This window comes from Diceros bicornis, chromosome 2 (genome assembly GCF_020826845.1).
Source record: "Diceros bicornis minor isolate mBicDic1 chromosome 2, mDicBic1.mat.cur, whole genome shotgun sequence".
Lineage (NCBI taxonomy): Eukaryota > Metazoa > Chordata > Mammalia > Perissodactyla > Rhinocerotidae > Diceros > Diceros bicornis.
The window spans coordinates 68,512,500-68,536,563 of NC_080741.1; the positions used below are offsets into that span (position 1 = coordinate 68,512,500).

The following is a 24,064-nucleotide window of genomic DNA, read 5'->3' on the forward strand; positions in this document are numbered from 1 at the left end:
TATGGAACCCATTTCACTGTTAAGGAAACAGAGGCAGGGGGGTTAAGCCCTAGATCTACATCAAGGGAGTGAGGGGCCAGAATTCTAACCCAGACAGTCTGATTCCAATCTTTGGAAAGAGCTATGATTTGGGATAACTTTCCAATGAGATAAATTTCATAGTGGAGGATGATGTGAAAATAAAAGAGGAATTTAGGGCTGGCATTTCACTTGTTGCTCTAAGATAAAAGAGATGTAAGTTGTATGCTCATATGTTCATTCTTTCATCAGACACTTACTAAATGCCTACCAGGTACAGGGTGCTGTTAGAGGAGATTACCTTTGTGTCCTCAAGGAGCTCTCGGTCCATTGTGGGGGCACCAGGTGACTATGAACAGGATGTTAATATACAGTATGCTGCCGGCTCTAATAGAGGTCTGTGCATATGGTATCGGGAAAGTTCGGGGCATCTCACCTGGCCTTGGGTGGCGAGGAAAGGTTTCCTGGTGGAAAAACATCCCTAGGAAAATTCAGAGCCTTAGAAAATTATTCACTAGGATGTGTGGATGAATGTGTATCATAATGGTAAAGAGCACAGGCTTTGGAATTAAAACTGGCTACTTTCAAACCCTGCCTCTGCCATTTTCTAACTCTTTGAACTTTTCCCATTAAGCCCTTGGAGTCCTCATCTGAGAAATGAGAACAAAGAGTACCTTTTTCTTTGGATTGTAGTGAAGACTACATGTAAACTGTTGGCACAGTGCCTCATATATGGTAAATGTCAACACAAGTTAACGTTTCTTATCTTTGCTCTTGTCATCATTGTCATCGCCATCGTCATCATCATCATCATCATCACCATTTTTTCAGAAATTCAAGTCCCAAACAGCAGGACAGGTAACAAAGGGATTTTTCAGTTGTTGTTGCTGAATTATTAAGAAACATGGCACATTGGTCTTAATTTTTAAAGCTTGAAAAACTTCAGACACTTTATAAGTCCCGGTGAACTCATACAAATATATATTACTGGAATTGACGTGTGGAAAGAGCACAGTTTGTTTTTACCCCAGTTGAAAATGTGCAATGACATAATGTAACCCGTTAAGATAACAGAAGCCAGCTGCCCCATTCATATTTAAATATGAGTCACCTTCCAGGGAGACTTGCAAGATTCTATGTGCCAAGCTGGAAAAGTAAAAATTGCTAGCAAGGCGGGAAGGAATAAATTTGCACTTGGAAGGAGGTATTATAGGCTAGAGGCCCGGTCTAGCCAATTCCCTGTTGGAACAGAAAACGGCACCCTAGTGGCCAGAGAGAAGAACTGCAGCACGGTGGCATCATGGTCTATTTTGTTGGAACATGGAGCCCTCTTCACATTTTGTGAACCCTTTCCACTTGATTAAAAATCTTTTGCTTAAATGGCACATATGCCCAGGCACAAACACAGTCTGCTGTAATGACTTAAAAAACAGTGTAGTTATTTCTGAGTTTCCTCCCAAGACTTTGGGATTGGGTTGGCCAACCACTTCCAATGTCTTCCAGTTTAGCAGAGCAGGTCTCAGAAGAAAAATAAAGACCAAATTCTTGACCACAGGGACAACAAAAGAAAGGCCTGAAATTTCAGATAATGGCTGTCTTCATGCGTGTTTGCTGAGAACCCATCAGAAAGAGGATGCCTGTATGTCATGCTTGGGAACAACATTGTAAAAATTAATTACATGTGTAAATTGAATTGACACGTAGACAATTGGATGAGATTAGAAGGTTAGTTTGAAGGAATGCTAAACTGCTAATTAGAGTTCCCCTCGTGGCTGAATCAGATTTGCTATGTGTCTGTCCCTGTGAACTTTTACCTGAATGACAATTCAGTGATCAGTAATCAGTTGGTTGAATCAAAACCTGGAAGGCGCTTTAATTTAGGCAGCTTTGGTTGGGCCCTGGCAAATGTCCTGTGCACAGAGGAATCCACATCACTGAATACAGTGACGCTCACTAAGAACGGCAGTGGGCACTACTTTCGGGAACAGAGTCAGAGTTTTAGGGAAGGTGAAACAGCAAGGATAAAGGTGAACTTGAGTTTTGCCTTTTGATAAAATCTTTTGGAGGACAACTTGGCCATATGGATCCTACATTTTGACTTCTAATTCAACTTCTGCCAATTTCACAGCATAATTTAAGATGTATGTAAGAATTTAACAATGAAGATGTTCAGAGTAGCATTGTTTATTTTAATGAAAGATTGAAAATAATATAAATGTCTACAGTAGGGGATTGATTAAATAGATTATAAACACCCATACAATGGAGTATTTTTGTGCTGTTAAAGGGGTTTTTTAGAGTTATATTTATGGATGTATAAAGATGTGCACAATATATTACTAAGTAAAAAATAAGATGGTAGGTCTGATTTTGATTATGATGATGATCTCATTTAACTGGTATCTTTTTGTACAATGTTCTTTAGGTTAAAAAAAATTGTGGAATGTCTTTCCTATTTGACCTCTTTCCATTTCTATTAACTTAATTATTAAATTTATTTTGGTAGAGTTCTGATGTTTATTTCTCAGCTGTGTAAAAAGCAATATTTAATTTTATTAAAAAGAATTCAAAATATGTAACCTATTTATTTTCTTAACTCCATAACTACTTATTCATAAGGAAAGAAAAGAAAAATTATTACCCACAAGAATATTCCCACTTTAGGAATGTCCCCGTAATAATCTGCGTCTATTGTGTACTTTCGATGGCCAGTCTAATATCAGTGTGACTCCATTACAGTGTCAAGAAATATATTTTGTAGGAGTAAATGACAAAGAGGCACCCCTAAACCTGCTTGAGTAAAAGCCATCCCATCTCCCCTCTGCCCTGTTACCCCACCAGCCTCCTGCAGTTATAGAATTTGGGAGAGTAAATGACAAATGCTGTCATATTATCATAAACACTGCCTCCATTAAATGTATACGAAGAAACATTTTATAATTTCAGAATTAAATTTCATTTGTACATTGCATGTGTGTTGTTATAACAGTAGCAAACATTGGTTCAATGTGAGATTCTAGGAATACCATTCCATCTAACATAATTTGGTGAAAGATGTCTTAGAAGGGCATTCTGGCATTAATGTTATATGTGATGCTACATGCACATATCTGCATGTTTGTTAAATCTGAGTTTCTCAGTCTTGACACTATTGACATTTTGGACCGAGCAATTCTTTATCGTAGAGGGCTGTAGGATATTTAGCAGCCACCCTGGCGTCTATTCACTAAATGCCAGTAGCACTCCTTGTCCCCCTCCCCCTGAATTGTAAACAACCAAAAATGCCTCCAGGAATTGCCAGAAGTCACCGGGGAGGGGCAAAATTGCCCCCATTGGAGAAGCACTGGCTTAGGTTGATATATACATATACCACCATGTTAATGGGTATTATTTTGGGGTGATGAGCACATAAATGATATCTCCCCTTCTTTCTGTTTATCTTCCTCTAATTTATATATATATTGATATGTATAACTCTTATATTAGAGAAAAGATGAAAAGACAAAAAACCCATAATAAATGAATCAAAGCTCTGAAAAGCAGAACATACAGTACTAAGTTACTTACGGTCCTTGCTAGTGTAGAATGCTTTGCTGTTTGCAGTTACCTTCGCACACACATATTCTTTTGAAGACATGGATTTTGTGAAGTAGGTGGATAGGGATTATTACCTTCCTTCTTTACAGATATAAACTCTGTGGTCAAGATCAAGGTCATCCAAGTGGTACAATAGCAGACGTTGCACTCGAGCTCCAGCCTCTTGACTCCTGAATTATGTTAACCACTGCTCCGGGACCGATAGCCACTTCTCTGTGTGACACGTAGGTGTGGCTCTGAGTTGTGTTTGTCTCCGGGACTGGTGTGCGTATCCCTTTGGTTATGTAGACTCTAATGGGGAGTTGGAATTAACAGATAGAAAAGAGAGCAGAAAGGCAAGGCATCTCCTTGTTAAAGACGTGAGCAATGGTGGAGTATCAGACAGATGACTAATTTCCTTGACTGTGCTCCCACATAGAGTCCCAAGCCATCCTGAGGTTCTAATTCACAAGGAGACTGACAAGTGTCAATTTTGTGAGTTATGAAATCAGCTTTTCTGTCCTGGATGCATATTTCTTGTGAGAAATGTTAATGGAATTAATTCACCTACTTCCAAGGAAAACAGACCCTTCCAGATTTCCCATTATGTTAAGTTTCTGGGGTCTCTATTGTTTTCATTGGTGCATTTCCTGTGGTTCTATTAACATAATGGGAATTAAGCATGTGCATCGACTGGTGTATACACCCAGATGCTGGGAATTACATTTCTCAGTCTAGGTGTGTCTTGGATAAGGTACAGTAATTATTATTACCCATTAATATCAGAGTGCACAAAAATACCCTGAGAAGTAAATATTTAATATTTCACACTCATTGCCTTTTCCTAGTTTTTAATTGACTGCGTGCATAGCAAGCAAATTGTACGCCTTCTCTTCCGCCAGTCTTAAAATTAAGCTCCTTTAATTTTGAATAGCATCTGGTTGTCAAATACATACCCATTTTGTTTTCTTACATTGAGTATTGAGCATTCCAGCATATCTGAAAAGGAGTCAACAGATAGATATAGGTGAATGTAAGAAATCTTGTTTTAGATTTTAATTTTAATTTCGATTTTAAGAGCATTAATACCTCACCCCAGTGATTACACTTTTAATTTACCCTACTGTGCTTACATTCTTACATTTCAAAACTGACAAGTGAATGGTGAAGGAGGGAAGGCTTTACGTAGTGTTGGGCTTGGCATAACTCCTTTAAAAGCAATATTACCCATCTCTGGATCTTGGAATGCGCAGCACAGAAGAGAGCCCAGCACATAATTTGGTTCTCCAAATAATTCTTGAACTAATCAAATCAATCTGTGCCTCATAACTCCTCCATTCCCTCTCTTGGCTCCCTTGTCTGTTGACTTTGCATCTTCTCTTGTTCTGCCCTTGATTTGACCTTCAAATTTGACTCTTTGTCTTCAGCGTTGTGACTTTCTGTTCTATCTGTGACTTGCTCATGTCTGTAAGGCTGAACTCTGACTGTGGTCATCACTTCTGACATCATTAGCTAAAGGATGGGTTCCAGTCACCTGTAATTTCTTTTAGCTTAGATTTAGGATTGCAGACTCAGTTGTGTCCAAAAGCCAGACAGGTGATATAGATGTGCGGAGTATGCAGTGGGTAGGAGAATAGGGAGTGGTGAGGACTGTGGTGAGCTGAAGCATGCAAGACCTGTGTAATAGGAGAAGCGGCTGCTCCATTTCTGCTCAGTGTTGCTATTTAGGAATATGTACCCAGCGTTGCCAGATATTTTTAAGAGAGAAGTGAGAAATCATGACTTTTGGTTGAAATATCTCTATTTCCAAATGTGACAATAAATTCCTAATTTTTAAAAACACTATTACATATCTATCAGGGAATTTTGAAATTTGACTGGATATTTGATGATGTTAAGAAATTATTATTAACTTTTTTGTATGATATTGGTATTATAGTTATGTTTTAAAAAAGTACTTATCTTTTAGAAATATTCACTGAGATCTTCACAGATGAATGATGCAATGTTTGAGATTTGCTTCAAAATGATCCAGGGGATAGGGTGAGGAAGTGGATATAAATGAAACAAAGGATATAAATGATGCGACATTGACTGTGGATTGGTAATTCCTGAAGCTGGATAATAGATGGATATATGCATATTTAAATTTGTACATTTGAAGTTTCCATAATAAATAGTTAAAAAAAAAAACATGGCCATAGGCCAGATTTGACCTCAGGCTACTAGAGAGGTCTCTGATCCCTGAATTTTTCTATATGTGTCCCACTCTATTTATATTTCAATCTGCACTATATTCAGTTATTTTTAAAAGTTTATCATAAATGTACCACTCTAATGCTGTGTGAGCTGTCCCTCGTTCCACAAGTCTTGAACTTTTTTGAACAAATACATGTTCATCCTGTTTATTTTATAAATTTTTAAACCTCCAATCGTATTCCCTTGAGCTTTCATCTTGCAGAAGATTTTTGTTTCTAGTTATTCTTCCTCGTATAAAAGTTCTCAAATTTATCAACATGCATTTCCGAGGCTTTTCGTGGAGCTTCTCTCTTGTGACCCATGTGTCTTTTCTAAGGCACACGGGATTTTGCACAAATTCCAAAGGTGTCATATGTTGGAAAAAGGAGAGATTAATTTCCCTTTTAATTTTGTCACCTTTCGTAACTATTTCTCCTTTCTCTTCTATCAGGATCTGAATCTGCCTCTTTATTCCTCTCTCTCTGGGCTGTGAGCTCTTTGAGGACAATTGGGGTTTGCCATCCCAGTGCTGAGCCAATGCCTAGTGTGTGGACAGCCTTTCACTTACTCAGAGAGATTTGTTGACGCTGCCTTACTCTGTTGCCATTTTGTCATCTTATTTTTTCTCACTGTTTCATTTCTGCTGCTTTTTTGCTAAAATCTAGGTCTTCCTCCTGTGAAAGAGAATAGTAATATTCCGATTATCCTTTGGGCAATGGCTGTCTTCTTACTCTCCAGGCTCTGCACAGGTTGATCTCAAGCCTCATTTATTGGTTAATTTTGATTCCTCTTTTACTTTCCTCTTAGCAAGCCTCAAAGTGACAGACAGAGGGCTCCTTGAAATTCCTTTTGCTTTTTACCTCCTATTTCATAGCCTCCTTGATAAGCTGTCTTCCTTTGTTCCTTTATTCAACAAGGATTTACCGAACACCTACCACGTGTCGGGCCCTGTTCTCCACGCGAGGATCTGGTAGTCAACAAAACAGACAAAAATCTCTGCCTTAAATTAATGAGGAAGATGAATAAAGATTGGATTTCAACAAGGGAAAGAAGGATTTAGTAACTTCTTAAAAACTATATCTGTTCCTGAACGATTATGGTAGCTTTCCGATTTTCTATTTTTGTTTTTGCTTCTTGAATATGTTTATTTACAGAGAACTCTTCCCTCTTTTCCTCTTTTTGTTTTTTTCCTCTGGCTGAGGAAGATTTGCCCTGAGCTAACATCCACCGCCAATCTTCTTCTTTTTTTTTGTATGTGAGTCGCCACCACAGCGTGGCCACGGATAGACAAGCAGTGTAGGTCCACGCCTGGGAACTGAATCCGGGCCAGTGCAGTAGAGTCTGCTGAACTTAACCACTAGGCCACCGAGGCTGAAGTGCTTTTCCTCTTTTATTTATTTATTTTTTTTGCTGAGGAAGATTGGCCCTGGGCTAACATCCATGCTCATCTTCCTCCACTTTATATGTGGGAGGCCCCCACAGCATGGCTTGAGAAGCAGTGGGTAGGTCCGCGCCCAGCATCCGAACCCACGAACCCTGAGCCGCCTAAGCGGAGTGTGCGAACTTAACCACTACACCACCGGGCTGGCCCCATGCTTTTCCTCTTTTTAAGACCCATTTGATGTTTTACATATGATCTCTCTCTCTCTCTCCATTAAAAATGTCAGTGGAAATATACTGTTTAGGTAGAAAGTGATTTAATAAAATAAAGTTAAATAATATTAAAATTCATAGTGTATCTATAAAAATGTTTATATTTCACATCTAAAACTTTTATTAGGTGCTAAGATACAGCATTATTTAAATTAACCAAAGATTCTCATTCATGTTAGGAGATAAACAGCCCTAATCCATATTTTCTTCCCACTGTGAGTATTCGGCAGTATTCAATCCTTATCAGTTGCATTTTCTTTTCCTATGACAGGAGGCCATATTTTGATGCCAAAGTTAACTGGTGCTATATTGAATAAAAGCCTTATCTATATAAATGAACTAGTTTAAAAATACTATGGCATTTAGTCAACTAATCAGCTATGAAAGCAGCTGCATCCAGAGAAAACATTTATCTGTAAGAAATATCTAATCTGTTTGTGTCCCAAAAAAGGCAGTCAGGAATTTACGTATGTGATAGCCAAAGAGACCCGAACAAAGAGAAAAAGAAATCGCTTGTTAATACTCCTACTAAATTACATCAGAGCTCTTCCTTTCTATTATTTTGTCACAAAATGACCCTGCTCAATTTTAGTCAAACAAGAATGTGGAATAAATTCTATGGATGATTTTTAATTTTTTTTATTGAGGAGGGAGGTGATGACAATGAGTTCTTTAAATCTGCCTTTCTCTTTTCTCTTCCTTCCTTCCCTCTCTTGTTGAATGTTTATTTATCTTCTTTCTAAGGTTATCTGATCCTAAAAGGGTGGAATATTTTTAATTCATTTTAAAAGAATGTTTCCATATACATTTGAAAAAATTTTGGATTATTCTTGTAGGACTTTAACACAACACTGAAAATTTGGCATCTGCAAGCATAATTCAACGAAGAATTGTCTTTGCCTTGTTTGAGGACATTTAGTTTTGAAATAACAGCATTAGAGTCTTTTGAAAATAACAGAACATGAACAGAAAATTATTTCCCTTGGAAAAAACTAGAGCTAATTTTTCCTTTGGCTGATTTGCTGCTGAAATCGCACATTCGTATAAATGCCAAGCTATACATATGCATATACATATGTATATGGATGAGCACGTGTGTGTGTGCATGTGTGTGTGTGTAAAATTCCACTCTACAATCATGCTAAATTGGAGAATTTGTCTTTTTAAATTAACACTCATTCATATACAGGTCAGGAAGTAATGCAGAATGTTGGTGTTGCTAGCACATTTCAACCAAGATTTCAATTAACTAAGTTTTACAATTCCCCCATGCAGTGGGCAAATACTGTCATTATCTCTGCTTTATTGAACGGAAAATTTGAGAGCAAAATCTTGCCCAAGGTCAAACAAAATCCAGGTCCTCAGAGCCAAAGGGAAAGGGAAATTTGAGACATTTATTTGATATGTCAGTTGAAGATAAGTATTTGTTGAGTGAATAAAATATACACAGAAAAGAAAAAGATTTTGGATCTGAATTGGTCAAAATCTCTCTCATGTTTTTTTCCTTTTGAGAAGAATGCCGTCTAAACTGTGAATTTAGTTGACCTTCATTCAGCCTGAAGAGAGTCGACTGGGAAAGGCAGAGACATATGCATAAACGGAGGCCACTGAGGCTGGCACTTTGCAGGGAGAGCAAGATGGACACATGCAAACAGCCCAAGTCGTTCAACCCAGTTTGCGGAAAGCGGAAGCATCCTGCCATCGCGGATTAGAATGGGCGCTGACCTGCGTTGCACAAAGCTGCATTTCCGCTTGCCTTGATTTTGAACCTCTAGCTCCAGTTTGCCTCAGTTTTGGTGCAAAGTTCCACCTAACTCAGGACAGATTCGGGTTTTCTGGACGGAATCACCAGATTTAACAAGAGGATCTCCTAAACATTCAAAGAGCTATGGGAAAAATTACGGGTTTAGACACTTTGAAGTATAACGCATGTCCTGGGCCCCATTCTAATCTCAGTCCATAAAAATCCAGTGCTGGCTTTGTGGCCACAAGACTGAGAAGTAAGAATTTTGTTTAAATGGATATTAGGAAATTGATACTGTTATCATTTAACGTTCCAATAATCACAAAATGAGTCATCCCTAGGAACTATTCTTGTCCAAAGTTCTTGTCCAATTACGGTCTCATTTGTTCTCTATAGTAATAGAGGACCTGCCTTCATTAAGCAACTTGCTACTTACAAGCGACTATATATAGCATCATATACATCTCACAATAGGTAGGTTTTATTTTAAATCTCATTTTACATTTAAAGAAACCAAAGTAGAGAGATTAAATAATTGACTATGAGCACACAGCTGTCATGAGATAGAATACAGATTTAAATCTGGTCTATAGGACTCCAAACTCTAAGCTGACAGGAACTATCACTACCCTGCCAGCAGGCAGACGTTAATGTACCCATTTTATGGATTGAGGAAACCAGGAGAACTTAATTGACCCACTTAAGTTCACAGGTCTCTCTTTTTTTCCTACAAGGAACTCATTCCACCAGACCACTAACTTCTGGGATGATAAAAATGTGTGCTGGCTAGAAGGTTTTTGTATCCATTATTTGTAAAGTGACATGTTTATTGTACAAATAAATAATAACTGAACTTGAATCAATAGAAATTTAATTTTAAAATACAGGAAGAGAACATTAGGTAAGCATTTTAGAGATCATAAATTCAAAATTTGGTTTCCAAGGTTCACTTTGGTTAGGGAGTGCTTTTCAGCTGTTTTAGTGAATGACACCATCATTTATTCATTTCTCCTACAAATATTTAGAATTGTCAACTGTCTATTCATTGTTGAGGGTGATAATAAAAAAGTCAAAGATATAGACGCTCCTAAAGTTCTTGAATTTCATGGGTGATAAAGATCTGCTACATGGAAAACCGTAACAAGACACTGTGAGGTGTCGTATAGATTTATAAAAAAAGAATGACCATTGTCAGTTGGCATTAGTCAAGGATGTCTTCGTGGAGATCACTGATCTCAAGCTGTGTCTGAAAGGAATAAGAGAATTGGGGTTTTGCTGAGAATTAGATGCAGGGGAACTCACTCCATTATTGCTAGGTTTATCATTCTTTGCCAGCATATTAAGTGCCCTCTCTCTGCCAGGTGCTGTGCTAGGAGCTGGGGATACAGCTGTGAGGATGACATGCAATGTTTGTGCCCTCATGGACTGTCCAGCCTAGAGGATAAACCAACATTAAACAAGCAGTTATTGTAAAGTCTGTGCTGTGAGAGCTCAGAGCAAAAGAATTTGCCCTAGGATGGGAATCAGACAGGCAAAACCTCCTGGGCAAGTGCTTTGATAAGAGATGAAAAAGTCAGGAGATGTGCTGACTCTGGTAATTGGCAGTAGAGTCCATATATAATCACTTTTAAACGATGGCCAACCTTCCTCTGCCACTCTGGGCATTTCTGAACAAACTTTTCTGCCACTTATTGGTGAATATCTAGAGAGTTCAAGTTAATTTGAAGGTTATCCTGGGAAAGATGTTATGAGGGCTCAATTGTTTCCATCACCTCCTATTTGGTAGTCACAACCAGGGAGGGGTGCTACTGGCATCTAGTGGGTAGAGGCCAGGGATGCTGCTAAACATCCTACATTGCACAGAACAGCCCCTCTCCCCAGCCCCCCAAAAAGAATTATCTGGCCCCAAACATCGATAGTGCTGAAGATGAGAAACGCGCAAGGGCATTTCAGTTGGAAATAGATGTTCGGTTAGAAACATCTTACTGTGAAGAATCACGGAGCAGCTCAGCTGAAGCTGTTTGTACTTATTTTAATAATCAATGGGGAAAATAATTTCAAGTTTCTGGGCTGGGACTGAAGTGGGTGGCAAAAAAGAACTGTATTTTAGAAAGATGAGTCCAGCGACATGTGTAGCATAAAGGGAACAGGGGGAAAGGGGAGGTGGGAAATTATCTCGACAGTCTAGATTGGAAGTCATGAGAGTTTACACTGAGGATGATGGCAATAGAGATAGGAAGAAAAGAAGGCTGTATGCCAAGACACTGCTGAGGCCATGGCTTTAGGATGTGGCTTCTGGAAGGTTAGGAGAAAGAAAGAGGGAAGACCATTCCAAAGGTGAGGACTTGGCAGCAGCACTGGCATTCATGAGAAATAGGCATGACAGGAAGAGGGGTTTTGGGGAAAATAAAATGAATTTGGGTTTGGGCATGTTGTGGTTGAGATGTTGGCAAGACCCCAGTTTGGACCGCCTAGCCAGTGAGCTAAGGAACTCAGAGCCATGACCGGGTCTGGGGACCACGCTAACATGTTTCTTCTAAGCCAGAGGTCCTAAACTGGCAACCTGCAGGCCCCATCTGGACTACAGATGTGTTTTGTTTGGCCCACATAGTGTTTTAAAATTCTTTAAAATTTCTACAACATACACATCGAGAGACTGCATACAGAAACTCATCTTTTTAGCTTCTCTTGAAATATCAGAGCATCTGGCAATTTTGCCTGATGCTTTTCATATGTGCATGGCAGCAGTCTGGGCTGAGGCTCAGCCGCCCCCTTCAGACAGGGCATGGCGTTCCCAGGTTGCCTCAATCCACCGCTCCCTTAATTTCACCTGGCCGGCCCATCGCACACATTTAATTTACCTGCCTGGAATCTGAGTTTGCAATCCCTGTTTTGGATTATGTTTGCATCATTTACGTGTCTTTGGAGGGAACCTTTCTGGACACAGGTTCCCTCAACCTCTGCCCATTACCACATTCTTCCCACCTGTACTTCCTTAGTTGTGCCTTATTTGTATAGCATTTCCCATTACTCTCTCTACACTGACTTTCTTCTGCTGTGGATAAGCACAAGTCTCCCCCAACTTGCAAAATCTTCACTTGATCCTACCACCTCCCAAGATTCTTTGTCCTTTAACTCCATCATGTTGTTGAATGAATGAAGATTACATGAGTGAATGAAACTGTTGCTTACTATTCATCTCTTTGGAACCCCCACATTCTTGGTTAACTTTCTGAATGTGTTTTGTCTTTTTCCACCCTGCTTTTCAAATCCTGTTTCCTATGATTGCCCTCTGAACCACTTAGCTATTTACCCCTACTGGTTTCCCTGCTCTTCTTTGAGTAGGTAGCACATATTCTCAGTTGCAGCAGCTGTGGGAGGTCTCGGGAGGTTAGCCCTTCCCAAGATCCCCATCAGCTCCTCTTTATCTAGGTGGGAGTCTGGTCTATATGCCTCCTCTGTAAGTACAGCTTCAAACAAGTAAGCGCCTGAGATATCCCTTCCCCCCAAGCAGATTTTCAACTTAACCCCCCTACAGGGAAATCCTAGAGCCGCCAGTGTACCTCCCTTCTTCTACCCTTTTGCTAAACTCATCTCATTCCTCCAGAAAGCTGTCTGTCATCCTTTCTGGGAATCTAATCCTTATCATGGGAGACACTATAGCAGGGTGCTTCGGAACATGAGCTGTGGGGTAGGACTAACCTGAGCTTGAGCCTTAACCTCTTCCACTGCATTGCTGGGACGCCCATCAGCAAAATGAGGTTGTTTTGAGGATTAATTAAGGTAATATTTGTAAGGGGCTTAGCACAGTGCCTGGCATATTTTAAGCATCATTAGCATCAACATCATTATTCTTCATCATGATTCAAGGCCCACTGTCCACAATGAATCTTTTCCAACAAGGTCGATTCTCAGTTCTCTCCTCCATTTCCTTCTGTACTTCTTGTTTGGGCTATTCCGAATTTACCCATTTTATACTTCATAATTATATGACTAGGTTGTGTGCTTTCAGAGGGCCAGAACCATGGTTACACCTCTTTGGGCCTCAATCAGCATATTCTAAGTGCCAAATATGTACACGGCTTTCCATGTGTATTTGTGGGATAAAAAATTATTCAAGGCTGTGAAGCACACAGCTGTCCTCAAACAGAGTTCCAGTGCCTTTTCGTTTAATCAGAAGGAAGATGTTTCGTGTTTTGTATCTATCTATTGTGCTGTCTTAAAATAGGCATAATGAGATATACCAAGTACTAAGCCAGCAGACATTGTCAGAAAACTGGGATTTGACACTTTAATTAAGAACTTGTAGTTAAGCGTTTGGCCAGAAGATGGTGCAGTGTTCAAGGGATCGTTCCCTCTGAAAGACAAAACTCTGATTTTAAAGGCACGAAATTGCCATCGACCAAGTCTAGAAAGAAATAGAAGAAAGTGATGCCAGTTCAGCTTTGACACCATCCTAGGGCTTAGCAAGTGTCAGGCTTTCATGTAATTTCTTACTTCCTACTGCCTACCATAATGAGCTGAAGGATTCTTCTAATTAGCTAAATATTATTGTACATCAGAGTGGGGCCGTGCTTCCTATACATTCTTATTTGTGTTTTGTCAGCCAAGGGAAGAAAGCTGTTAGAGGCAGGAGCAGATGTAAGAAAGGCACAAAACATGCCAAGAAGTCATGGCACTTCTTTGCCATTGATGAGTCATTTTACTTTGCCTGTTTTTATTCTGATATTAGTATGAGTCCTTCAAGTCAACATGTCTGACTGGAAAAATCTTTTGTGTGTGGCGTATGTATGCATGGTGTATATACCAAGTCTTCTCTACCCCTGAAAAAGTTATACGAGTAGGCTTTTATTGCTAAAATATCCAATGTAAAATGCAATCTGACACCATCTTCTCATTATTATTGTTTTCAGAAATGAACTGACTCAGGTAAATAATATTGCAGTTTGCTTAAATTTCTTGTTTTCATGGATTGGACACCAATTTAAAAAGAAGACTCAAGGGGCCAGCCTGGCTGTTAAGTTCACGAGCTCTGCTTTGGCGGTCCGGGGTTCACAGGTTCAGATCTCGGGTGCGGACATGCACACCGCTTATCAAGCCATGCTGTGGCAGGCATCCCACATATAATGTAGAGGAGGTTGGGCACGGATGTTAGCCCAGGGCCAATCTTCCTCAGCAAAAAGAGGAGGATTGGCCACAGATGTTGGCTCAGGGCTAATCTTCTTCACCAAAAATAAACACAAAGTTGGTGCTGATCAGCCATCTTCTATCAAGTTTGTGTATCATGTACTTGCTCCATTTTTTTTTTACTGTGTAAAGTCTTCTGAAAATTGAAAACTAATTTATTATCATGTAGTTATTAGCACAATCACAAAGGAGGTCACTGGTCTTTCCTTTAATTTCTGTCACAGGCTGCAGGCCGTATTATGCTAAATCAAGGATACGGGGAGATAATTAACATAGCAACTCTGGCAAGTTTAATAGGTGAGTGATGAACTTTGAGAGTTGGGTTTCAAAATCCATGTCTTAATTACCACCCGCCTGAGTGCAGTGATGAAGCGGTATATTACAGATACCCTCTGTCAGGCCAGAGTTTTTGTGAGCTGTCTATAAAACTATTATTCTACTGGGAGACTTCAAGACAAGGAGGTAAAAAGTGTTTTGTATTTTGTTTTACAAAACTGTGTGAGAAATCTTAAGCCATCCCAATGTGTCTCTCTTCCAGAAGCATCCACGCTATTGCAACGGTTCTCACCTGGGGTAACGTTGTCACCCAGGGGGACATTTGGTACCATCTAGAGACATATTGGTTGTCACAACTAGGGGTTGGGAAGAGGATGCTCTTGGTATCTAGTGGGTAGAGGCCAGGGATGCTGCTAAACATCCTACAATACCCAGGACAGTTCCCTACACCACAGAATTGGCCCAAAATGTCAATAGTGCCGAGGTTCAGAAATCCTGCCCCAGAACCATCCGCTCTACTAGTTGTTTTTTGCCGCTAGTTGCCAACAGGTGTCACCACAGGCCCTATTCTATCTGCAGTGCTGTCAGAGAGAGAGTCCATAAACCCTTGTAACATATGGAATGAAATCCCAACAGCAAAGCTTTTGTGGAAGGCGGTTACATGCTGGTGAGCTGAGGCCTATGTAACCAAAATTGATCAATTACACAAATTAAGCGTAGCCCTTAAGGAATTTATTTTATTGGTCTGGACATCTGTTGCAGTATTGTCCAAATCCAAAACTCAAATGGTGCCTCTGGTTGCCAAGTTAGGCAAGAAAATCTAGTAGCTATAAAAGTACAACTGAAAACCCTATATTAATATCACGTCCATCTGCTGAATGTTACATAAATATGCAGACTTTTTATTTTCCTTGGGAATAACATTTATTTTTACTGTGCCCAGTTTGACATTCTTATGACATTCTGTTCAGTTTATTACATTGTAACTTTAAATGTTTCTTCAAAAATGCATTTATAATGTTGTTGTTAATCTTTTTTCAAGGGTCTGTACCACCTGTTTAACTTATAGTTAAATAGAGAAGCCCTTTTTCTTATAGGAAGAATGGGAAATCTTTGGACAAAGAGGCTCAGAAAAGATTTTGAGTAACACTTGCGTAGTGTAAAGGGAAGTTATATAACAGCCATGAATGCTAATATTCCATCCTGCTCTTTTACAAGTTGAAATGTAATCTCCATTTTAAACTAAATTAGCATCATTTCCAAACAGAGTATCATATTTATATCAGATTTATACAAGCACATCAGATTACTATTAACATGTAAAATAGTCTCTTTTATGCTGTGGGTAAAAAATAGATTGAAGAGAATGATTTGATTTCCACTGTAATGTCAGGGATTTAAATTAATCTGAGTGGACATGTTTAGGTTGAGAGTTGCTCCCACATTGAAGACACAGCAGGTAGGGGTGGCTTTACCTTAAGAACCTGTTCTGATCCTGGCAAGAAGAAAACCTTGTAGTTATAAATACATCTGAAAATCATGATGTTCCTATCATGTCCATCTGCCGAATGTTAAATAAATATGTTGGTTGGTTATTTAAATATGTTGAGTGGTTAAGCCAACTGGAAAATTATAGGATATGTGTAGGAAAACTTAGAGGACATTTTTGTTCATGTTTTTCTCCCCTTTCATTCTCATTTTACGTATTCACTAAAACACTTTTTAGTACTCAATTATTGAATGGATTGTAGTCTAATAATAAGACAAGCCAGGATGGTCAGGGAAACTTAAAAAGCAAAAACAAAACTTAAACAAACAAACAAAAATCCAAAGCAAACAAAACTTGGCACAGGCTTTGGGGAGACTTCCTTATGGTATTTTCTATTTTAAAAGAAAAAAAAAATATAGCATTTTATCAAATTCATTTTAAAGTACATTTTTAATTGCAAAAGTGCTACATGCTTATTATGGGACATTTAGATAATATAAAGAAATTATTAAAAATAAATATAATTTTCTTTATTTTAAATGAGCTTATATTGACCCTAAATTATAAGAGTGTAAGATTCAAGAACAGGGTAACAATGGATGTTTTTTCTTTACTAGAAAGTCACGATTAATTGACTGTCATTCATAACAGAATTCTTGTAACTTCTCACACTTTTGGAACTAAAGAATGGAGAGTTATCTGGATAAATCCCAAATAAATTCAGTTTTAGAGAAACATGTCTCCAATGTTAAAGAAGATAAACTTGCAGAGAAATGGAAATGTCTGAGGATCTGCATTGGCCATGAAGGTGAGAGGAGCCTTTCAATGTGTTGGTGGACTAATCCTGTTTGAAATAAGAGAGATCCTTTGTACAGTTGTGCTTGTACGGGAAAGGGAGGAGTGTAATGGAGGAATATAGGGTCACCTGCAAAGAATTTTCCTGCCAGAGATTGCCTTATAAAAATGTGGGATAACTCATTGTGGTAGGATGGCAGGACGGAGCATCCTCCGGATGCATGAGACCTGACCTTTTCCCCATGGCTTTGCTGCTGTCAGCCCTGTTGTCTTGGGCGCATCAGTTACTCCATTAGTGAAATAACAATATGGAAACTGTGTCACAAAGCAATTTTGTGGTGGGGAAAAAAAGCCTATGAGAAGGTCTCCGTAGCTCAGAATTCAGCATTATATCCATATCTAGGGCTCCTTGTGATTTATATTCATGCACCCAGTTAAGTAGATGGATGGCGGAGGAGGGGAAGTAACTTACTTTTGGAGCGATCCACTCAAACTGGCCCGACTCAGAATACCTCTTTGATTCCCCATAGTCTTAAAACCAACAGGCATTTTCTTTTCCTGTTATAGCACTGCTGCATTTATTGAAGTCATAAGCCCATAGTCTATCTTTAGACTCTTGATGTAATTTCTGAATCACCAACCATTTCTGAGACCACAAGATATTTAAAAATAAGATAAGAAATATTGACTGAGACTCCCTGAAGCCTGCGAGGGAAACGAAGATACTGTGGCAGAGGTTTACAGTGGAATTTCTCCCCTGTAGTTCATGCACATTGAAAATGACAGGATCCATCCCAAGGAATAACTTAAGGCTTGATCCACTTAAACAGCTCCAAGTGATTTATCATAAATGTGCTTATTTGGAAGGTTTAGCAGTAACTGCTTATGGGAGGTGCTGGGGTTAACTACCAAAATTGTGCATAACTTGGATCCTGTGTATGGCAATTAATCAAGAAATTATATTCTTTGACTTTCTAACAACCCACACAGAGTGCTACATCTGTGGCGTGTTTAAATAGAGAGAGAGAGAAAGAGATGAAATATTTCTTCTAATAAAATGCTAATGGTTTTGTTTTGGAGAAAAAATATTGAATTATTGTGGTGTTAGATTTATCTGTATGAGGGTTTCTCAAGTCACAGTCAATAAGTACTTATGACAGAAAACCAAGTATTTCCTGAATACTATATTCCAGTCCTGGAAATGCCTTTAGGATTATGGCGAGACCCCTTTATGATTCAGAAGTGAGAGCACAGGAATAAATGTTGTTCTCGAGAACTGTAGCATCCAAGGCTATTATTGTGGGCATTTGTTATACTGAACCAAAAGCACATTGGAGTGTGTTGATAAAGACAGGTAAGGCATTACTATTTATTTGTGGTGTCCTTCATAGGCATAACTTGCACCTACTTAGTCACAGCAAGGATTGTTGAAGAATGTCTACTCTGGTTAGGAACCCAGAAATTACGCCTCTCCTTGAGGGTTATTGTTGCAAATTCAATTTCTGAAGACTGAAAAGAGACACCATAATCAAAAAAGGAAAATTATTAGCAACAGAGGGGCTCTGTAATGTCTTTTTCACTCCTATGCACCTTTGTGATGTGGTTCAAATGGTTGGTTTTAATGTTTTATTTTTCGATCATTAGCTTTTTAAAAATTACAGTTTAACAAACATTTACAGAGCATCTACTCTGTGCTGACACTGGGCAGGAGATAGAAAGATGGAATAATACCTGACTTCTGCCTTTCAGGATCTCACAGTGCAGCAAAACAGAGTTATCAGAAATATTTATAAGGTGGTAAATGCGACATTAATGAAACAGCCTGGTGCTGTAACTGTGTGCCAGGCACTACATCATTATTCTCTTTTATAGACAAGGAAACTGTGGCTTGGAGAGAGGGTAGCTCATGTAGTTAACAAGAGGAGGGGCCAGCATTTAAAGGAACATCTGTGTGGCTCTGGCTTCCATCCTTATACTTCACTCACTCATTCTAGTAGAAGTATGCATGAAGCACTACCCTAGGTCACCACTGACGCTGAGAGAGCGCTTACTAGGTGCCAGGAACTTTGCATCCATTGCTTCACTTAACCCTCACAACGACCCTACACAGTAAATACTGTTATTATATTATCCCCATTTTACAGATTAGAAAACCGAGGCTCTGAGAGGTTAAGCAACTTGACCAAGGTCTTGTAGGTAGTGTCAGAGCAGCAGTTTGAACATAGGCTCTTAACCACTAAACTCTACTGCTATGGTATGAGGAAGACATTATTCCTGCCTGGGGTGGTGCATAGGTATAAAGAGTGGGGCAAAGAAAGTATAAAAGGTGATCAGAGATAGTTAGAGAAATGGTCTTGATCAGGACTTTGAGGATGATAATACTTATGTCAGACTTTAATCCGAGTCAGTCGAAGGATGTATTTTGAACCTTTCAGCAATTTCTCTAAAAGTTGTAGATCTGAATTTTAGTGAGAATTTGTTTGATTCCTTGCATTGTGAAAATCCAACACAATATCTTGGAATTCAGACTTATAAAACTCACATGGAGGTTTCTTTTGCTTTTTGTTTTGAAATAATTGTAGATGTATAAGAAACTCTAAAAACAGTAGTGAGGCACCATATACCCTTAACCCAGCTTCCCCCAATGGTAACATTTTATATAACCATAGTACATACCTAAAATGGGAAATTGACTTTCACAAAATACTATTAACGGGGCTACAGATCTTATGTGGATTTTATCGGTTTTCAGATGCACAGTCTTGTGTATAGTTCTATGAAATTTTATCACGTGTATAGATTTGTGTAACCACCAAAAAGATAATTCTTTTTAAGGCTGGCATAAAGAAAAAAAGAAAGTAAAATGTTTTGAACAATCAATCGTTTTGTTTATGGCATTGTTATGTTTGGGGATTACTTTGCCGAATATTCTACTCTTTTAAAATAATTCATGTTTTAATGGAATATAACCATGATGCAAGAATGATTATTCATAGTACAAAGAGGTTATGCTTTATAGAAAATGACTCCCCTCAGAGGATATAAAATGATTCTATAAAAAAATAAGATTCCCACGTGTGTGTGACTTAAAGCTTACCTGTTAGATTTGGTTTCTAAACATTTACAGGTGGAAGTGACAAGTTCTTGATTTTTCTGTGTATTTCAAATGAAATGAGCAGTCGCTACTGCACTGAAGTGTGTACTGAAGGAAGTGGCCTTATACTAACATGCGCTACTGTTCATTGTAATTCTGTGCTTTTTATTTTGTAGCTCTTTTTTCTCAGAAGGATGGAGAGGTAAAAACGCAAGTTTTTGATATGTTCTCCAAAGCCCCAGACACATGAGCTTAAAAAGGGGTTAAATTTTAAGGAAAACATACCTTCTAGTCAATGTGCCTTAAATTATAATTTTAAAAGCCAATCATTTTCTTTTTTTGACTGACATGTGGCGTTTTGGAGAAATTTTTAAATCGTCAAAGTCTGTAAGAGATGAATTTAGGGGGCTTGCAGGTACTGTATTTAGAACAGGAAAAAAAAGGGATAGCTCATAGTGAAGGGGTTGAATTAAAATCGTTTGTAATTATGCATCACAAAGAGACACGATCACAGAACACCCATTTGTACGTACATCTGTGCATCTGCCTCTGACCCCAGCTTTCTGGTTTCTGTCTCCTTTCTTTACAGAATCTTCAGTTATGCGTAGATGCACACATTAGAGAGGAAATTGGGGCTAATGATTTAGGAATGTGCTAATTAATTCTCATTATGTCCTATGAACCGAGAGAAAGAAGTGAAAGGTTGTCTACATATGCATATACACTATGTATATTTTTCGATGCTGTTTTTCTTCTGAAGGAAAGTTATGCTGTTTTTTTCCCTCCTCCCCCTTAGGTTTCACACACAGTGACAGCTATCAGGGTCCCAAGTGCTGACATTATGACTTAGAGATGTGATAAAGAGCAACACGTACTGCGTTTTCTGTAAGTAAATGTGTTTCCAGCATGGAGAGAACACACGTACTCAGATACCTGCTCTCCCTGAGTTTCTTAATTTAAGCATCGAGGTTCCTAATTAGCAGTTAGATTGCATCCATTGTTATTTTGTCTTTGGTTATCAATGATCATCAACCTTTGCTAAACAAAGATATGTAATCATGTTAGGGACACTCATGGATTTTTTTTTTTAAAGGCTTTAACATTTGATAATAGGTTTTCCAATAGCTTGAAGGGTAGCTTTTAACATTTCTTTTCCAGCCGAAGTATTTCCTGAGTTCTGTCCAAGCCCTCTATAGTTAAAGAAAAGGCTTTTTGACACTTAATAGACAATGTTGTGGCTTTTTTTCCTCTTCAGACGAATGTATAGGCATTTAAACAACCACATTGTACTATCGTAATTGAGACACCTTGCAGAAATGGCAATTATAGAGTGACTAGTGTCAAAAATATTCAGAGCAAATTACATTTTATCTAATTTTTAAAAACTTTCAAAGGTACCTCTCTCTTTTCTCTCTAACTCTCTTTTTCTCTTTCTCTTTCGTTCTTTCTTTTAAATATTAAGTAAACTCTTTGCATTTTCACATTTTATGTAAGTTGTCCCAATTTTCTCAGGGTTTAGCAAAACTCCAAATGGACTACCCAGATCAAAACAATCAGTGAGGACTGAGGTGTTCTTAATTCCTGAAATGAAAACAAAACAGATGTTCAGGACGTTCTGTTTCGCTCCGGCTACCAGCTTGGCTGCTCGCTCTGAGAATATTCTTGCTTCCAAGTTAGTTCCAGTTCTGTTTATTCCGTCCTGAGCTCAGCGAACTTTCCAAATCTATCCTCTTCAAACAACACGTTTTTTCCTGAGCCGGAGTTTATTTTGTGCCGAGGCTTCATTCCATGGGTCCCGTGAATAATTCTAACACAAAGGAAAACTCTCCTTCTAACCAGTGAGAGAAAGGGGAATATGAGAATAAAGATAAAAATTGCAGCTTTAATCCAAAAAGCAAAGGGCTTGGGGAAAGAAAGAAAAGGGGGGAAAAAAAATAGAACAGCAAAGGAAAAAATAGAAAAAAATTAAAACTTTTAATAAAGATTTCAGGACAAAACAGGTATCTGATGAAGCATAGGCAAAATAAAAAACCACAAACTCAGCATATAAAGGCCACATACTTGACACACATTTTAACTGCTGGGTTATTTTCATTAATGAAATAAATATGTATTTCTACAAATTTGAATGTAGAGCAAACGTGTATATATTGAAACCTATGATCTCTTGATTGATAGTATGAAATGAGGCAATAACCCATGGAAAACGTTCTTAATTGGGTTAATTGTAAATTTTTTTGGTTTCAAAAAATGGTTAAAATGATCTTTGACCTCTGTGGAATGTTGAGAGTGGCGAAATTTCTGGTTATGGTATTATCCTCAAACTGCCTTACGGGGAATTTCGTTTTAAAAAGTTAAAAGTCAGAAGAACCCTACTCTTTATTTTAAATTTGCCCAGTGGGAGAGGAATAAAAAATTAGGACAGCATTAGAGTATGGGACTCCAGTGGCCATGCTTACGAGGCCCGTACTAATGGCAACAGGGAAATGGTATTATTTAGACCTAAATAATTAGTGACTATAAATGTGCAGGTATAGTATACTGAAATGGTTCTATCCTTGTAGTCTTCAGCATTGACATGTTTCTTTTAGAGGCCATAGAGAACAAGAAAACAGCTAGTTGAAAAGTGAAATATTCAAGCCATGAAGAGAAAGAAAATATATTGTCGTATTTCATTTACTCATTTACTTGCTGGTTCTGTGCTAGCCATAGGGGATACAAAAGGCAGCACCTATGTAGGGTTTGTCTATCATACTACAGATACTGTATCTATATACTAGGCAAGATATAGTTCCTGCCCTCATGGAGCTTACAATCTATCAGAGAGATAGACCAGGGAAGAAAAGTAATAAGAAAGTGTTACGAATGGGGAGTAGTGAGTATTACAGGAGCTCCAGAAAAATGAGGCTCTTGCTTTAGCTGGCTTTTCTTGGTCTCTCTCCCTTTCCTCTCTTTTCCTCCCGTCTCCCTCTTTCTCTTTCTTTACTCTCTTTCCTCTTTTTCTTCCCTCTTTTTTCTCCTTCCCTCTCATTCTTTCTTTTCCAACCAGAATTCAGCCAAGCTCGTTTTGAAAAGGGAAACAGTCTAATATTGTTTAGAAAGAGGCAGCATATTACAGTGGTTACAGCCATAGGCTTGGAAGGGTGACCCAGATTGGAATCCGGCTTTGCCATTAACTGGTTTACAACCTTGGCCAAGAGAAATTACCTCAGTTTCTTCCTTTATAAAAAACAGGGCTAAAAATACTTACTTCAGTGGAATGTTCTAAAGATTAGATGGCATACTGTAAGTCAAGTCACTGGCTCAGTTTCTGGCAGATAGTGAGCGTGCTAAAATTGTTGGCTGCTACTCTGTTATTATTATTACTACTATTTTTATTTTGCCTTTTATGTTCTAGGGGCAATGTCTATATTATAAAATAGCTAAGAAATAGTGAATGATGTATAAATTAATCGAAAAATGTTCTCTAAAAACAACTGACTAGCTTTGATATTATGTAACTCCTTATCTTTTGTTAGTTTTTTTTGCCCATTCACAAAAGCAGGTTTTTTTTTTTTTCTCAAGCCAGGGGGAAGCGTGAACGCAGTCCCCCACCACTACAAATTATGCAGTCGAGTTTCCCACATTTGGGGAAATCGCGGGGGTCAGCACATCCGGAGTACAATGGATAAGCCTCGCCCTGGGAAAACCACCTTCGTGATCATGGTATCTCCCCTGCCAGGTAAGTATAACAAAAGCAGGTTTTTTGAATGTTAAAATTAAAAACCATTTTCAGTAAACTAGGTTTTTAGATAAACTTTTAAAGGCTCTGCCACAATGGATACTATTGCGATTTTTTCCTCTGAACATATTGAGAACTAAAAATTGAGCCAAATTTCAATTAGCCCTTTAGGAGAGAGGGAAATTTGTTAATATTTACTTTGGTTCAGGAGTGATTGAGACATATTCCTCAGTGTGTTCATATAGAGTAATGTGATAAAATTTTCTTGTGTTT

General features: G+C 38.4%; 1 non-coding gene across 1 annotated transcript; it reads right to left on the reverse strand.

Annotated features, from left to right (window-relative positions):
- Positions 1-23,635: 23,635 nt before the first annotated feature.
- Positions 23,636-23,799, reverse strand: LOC131421644 (U1 spliceosomal RNA). Its single transcript, XR_009223923.1, has one exon. It is a non-coding gene; the product is annotated as a U1 spliceosomal RNA (small nuclear RNA).
- Positions 23,800-24,064: the final 265 nt, after the last annotated feature.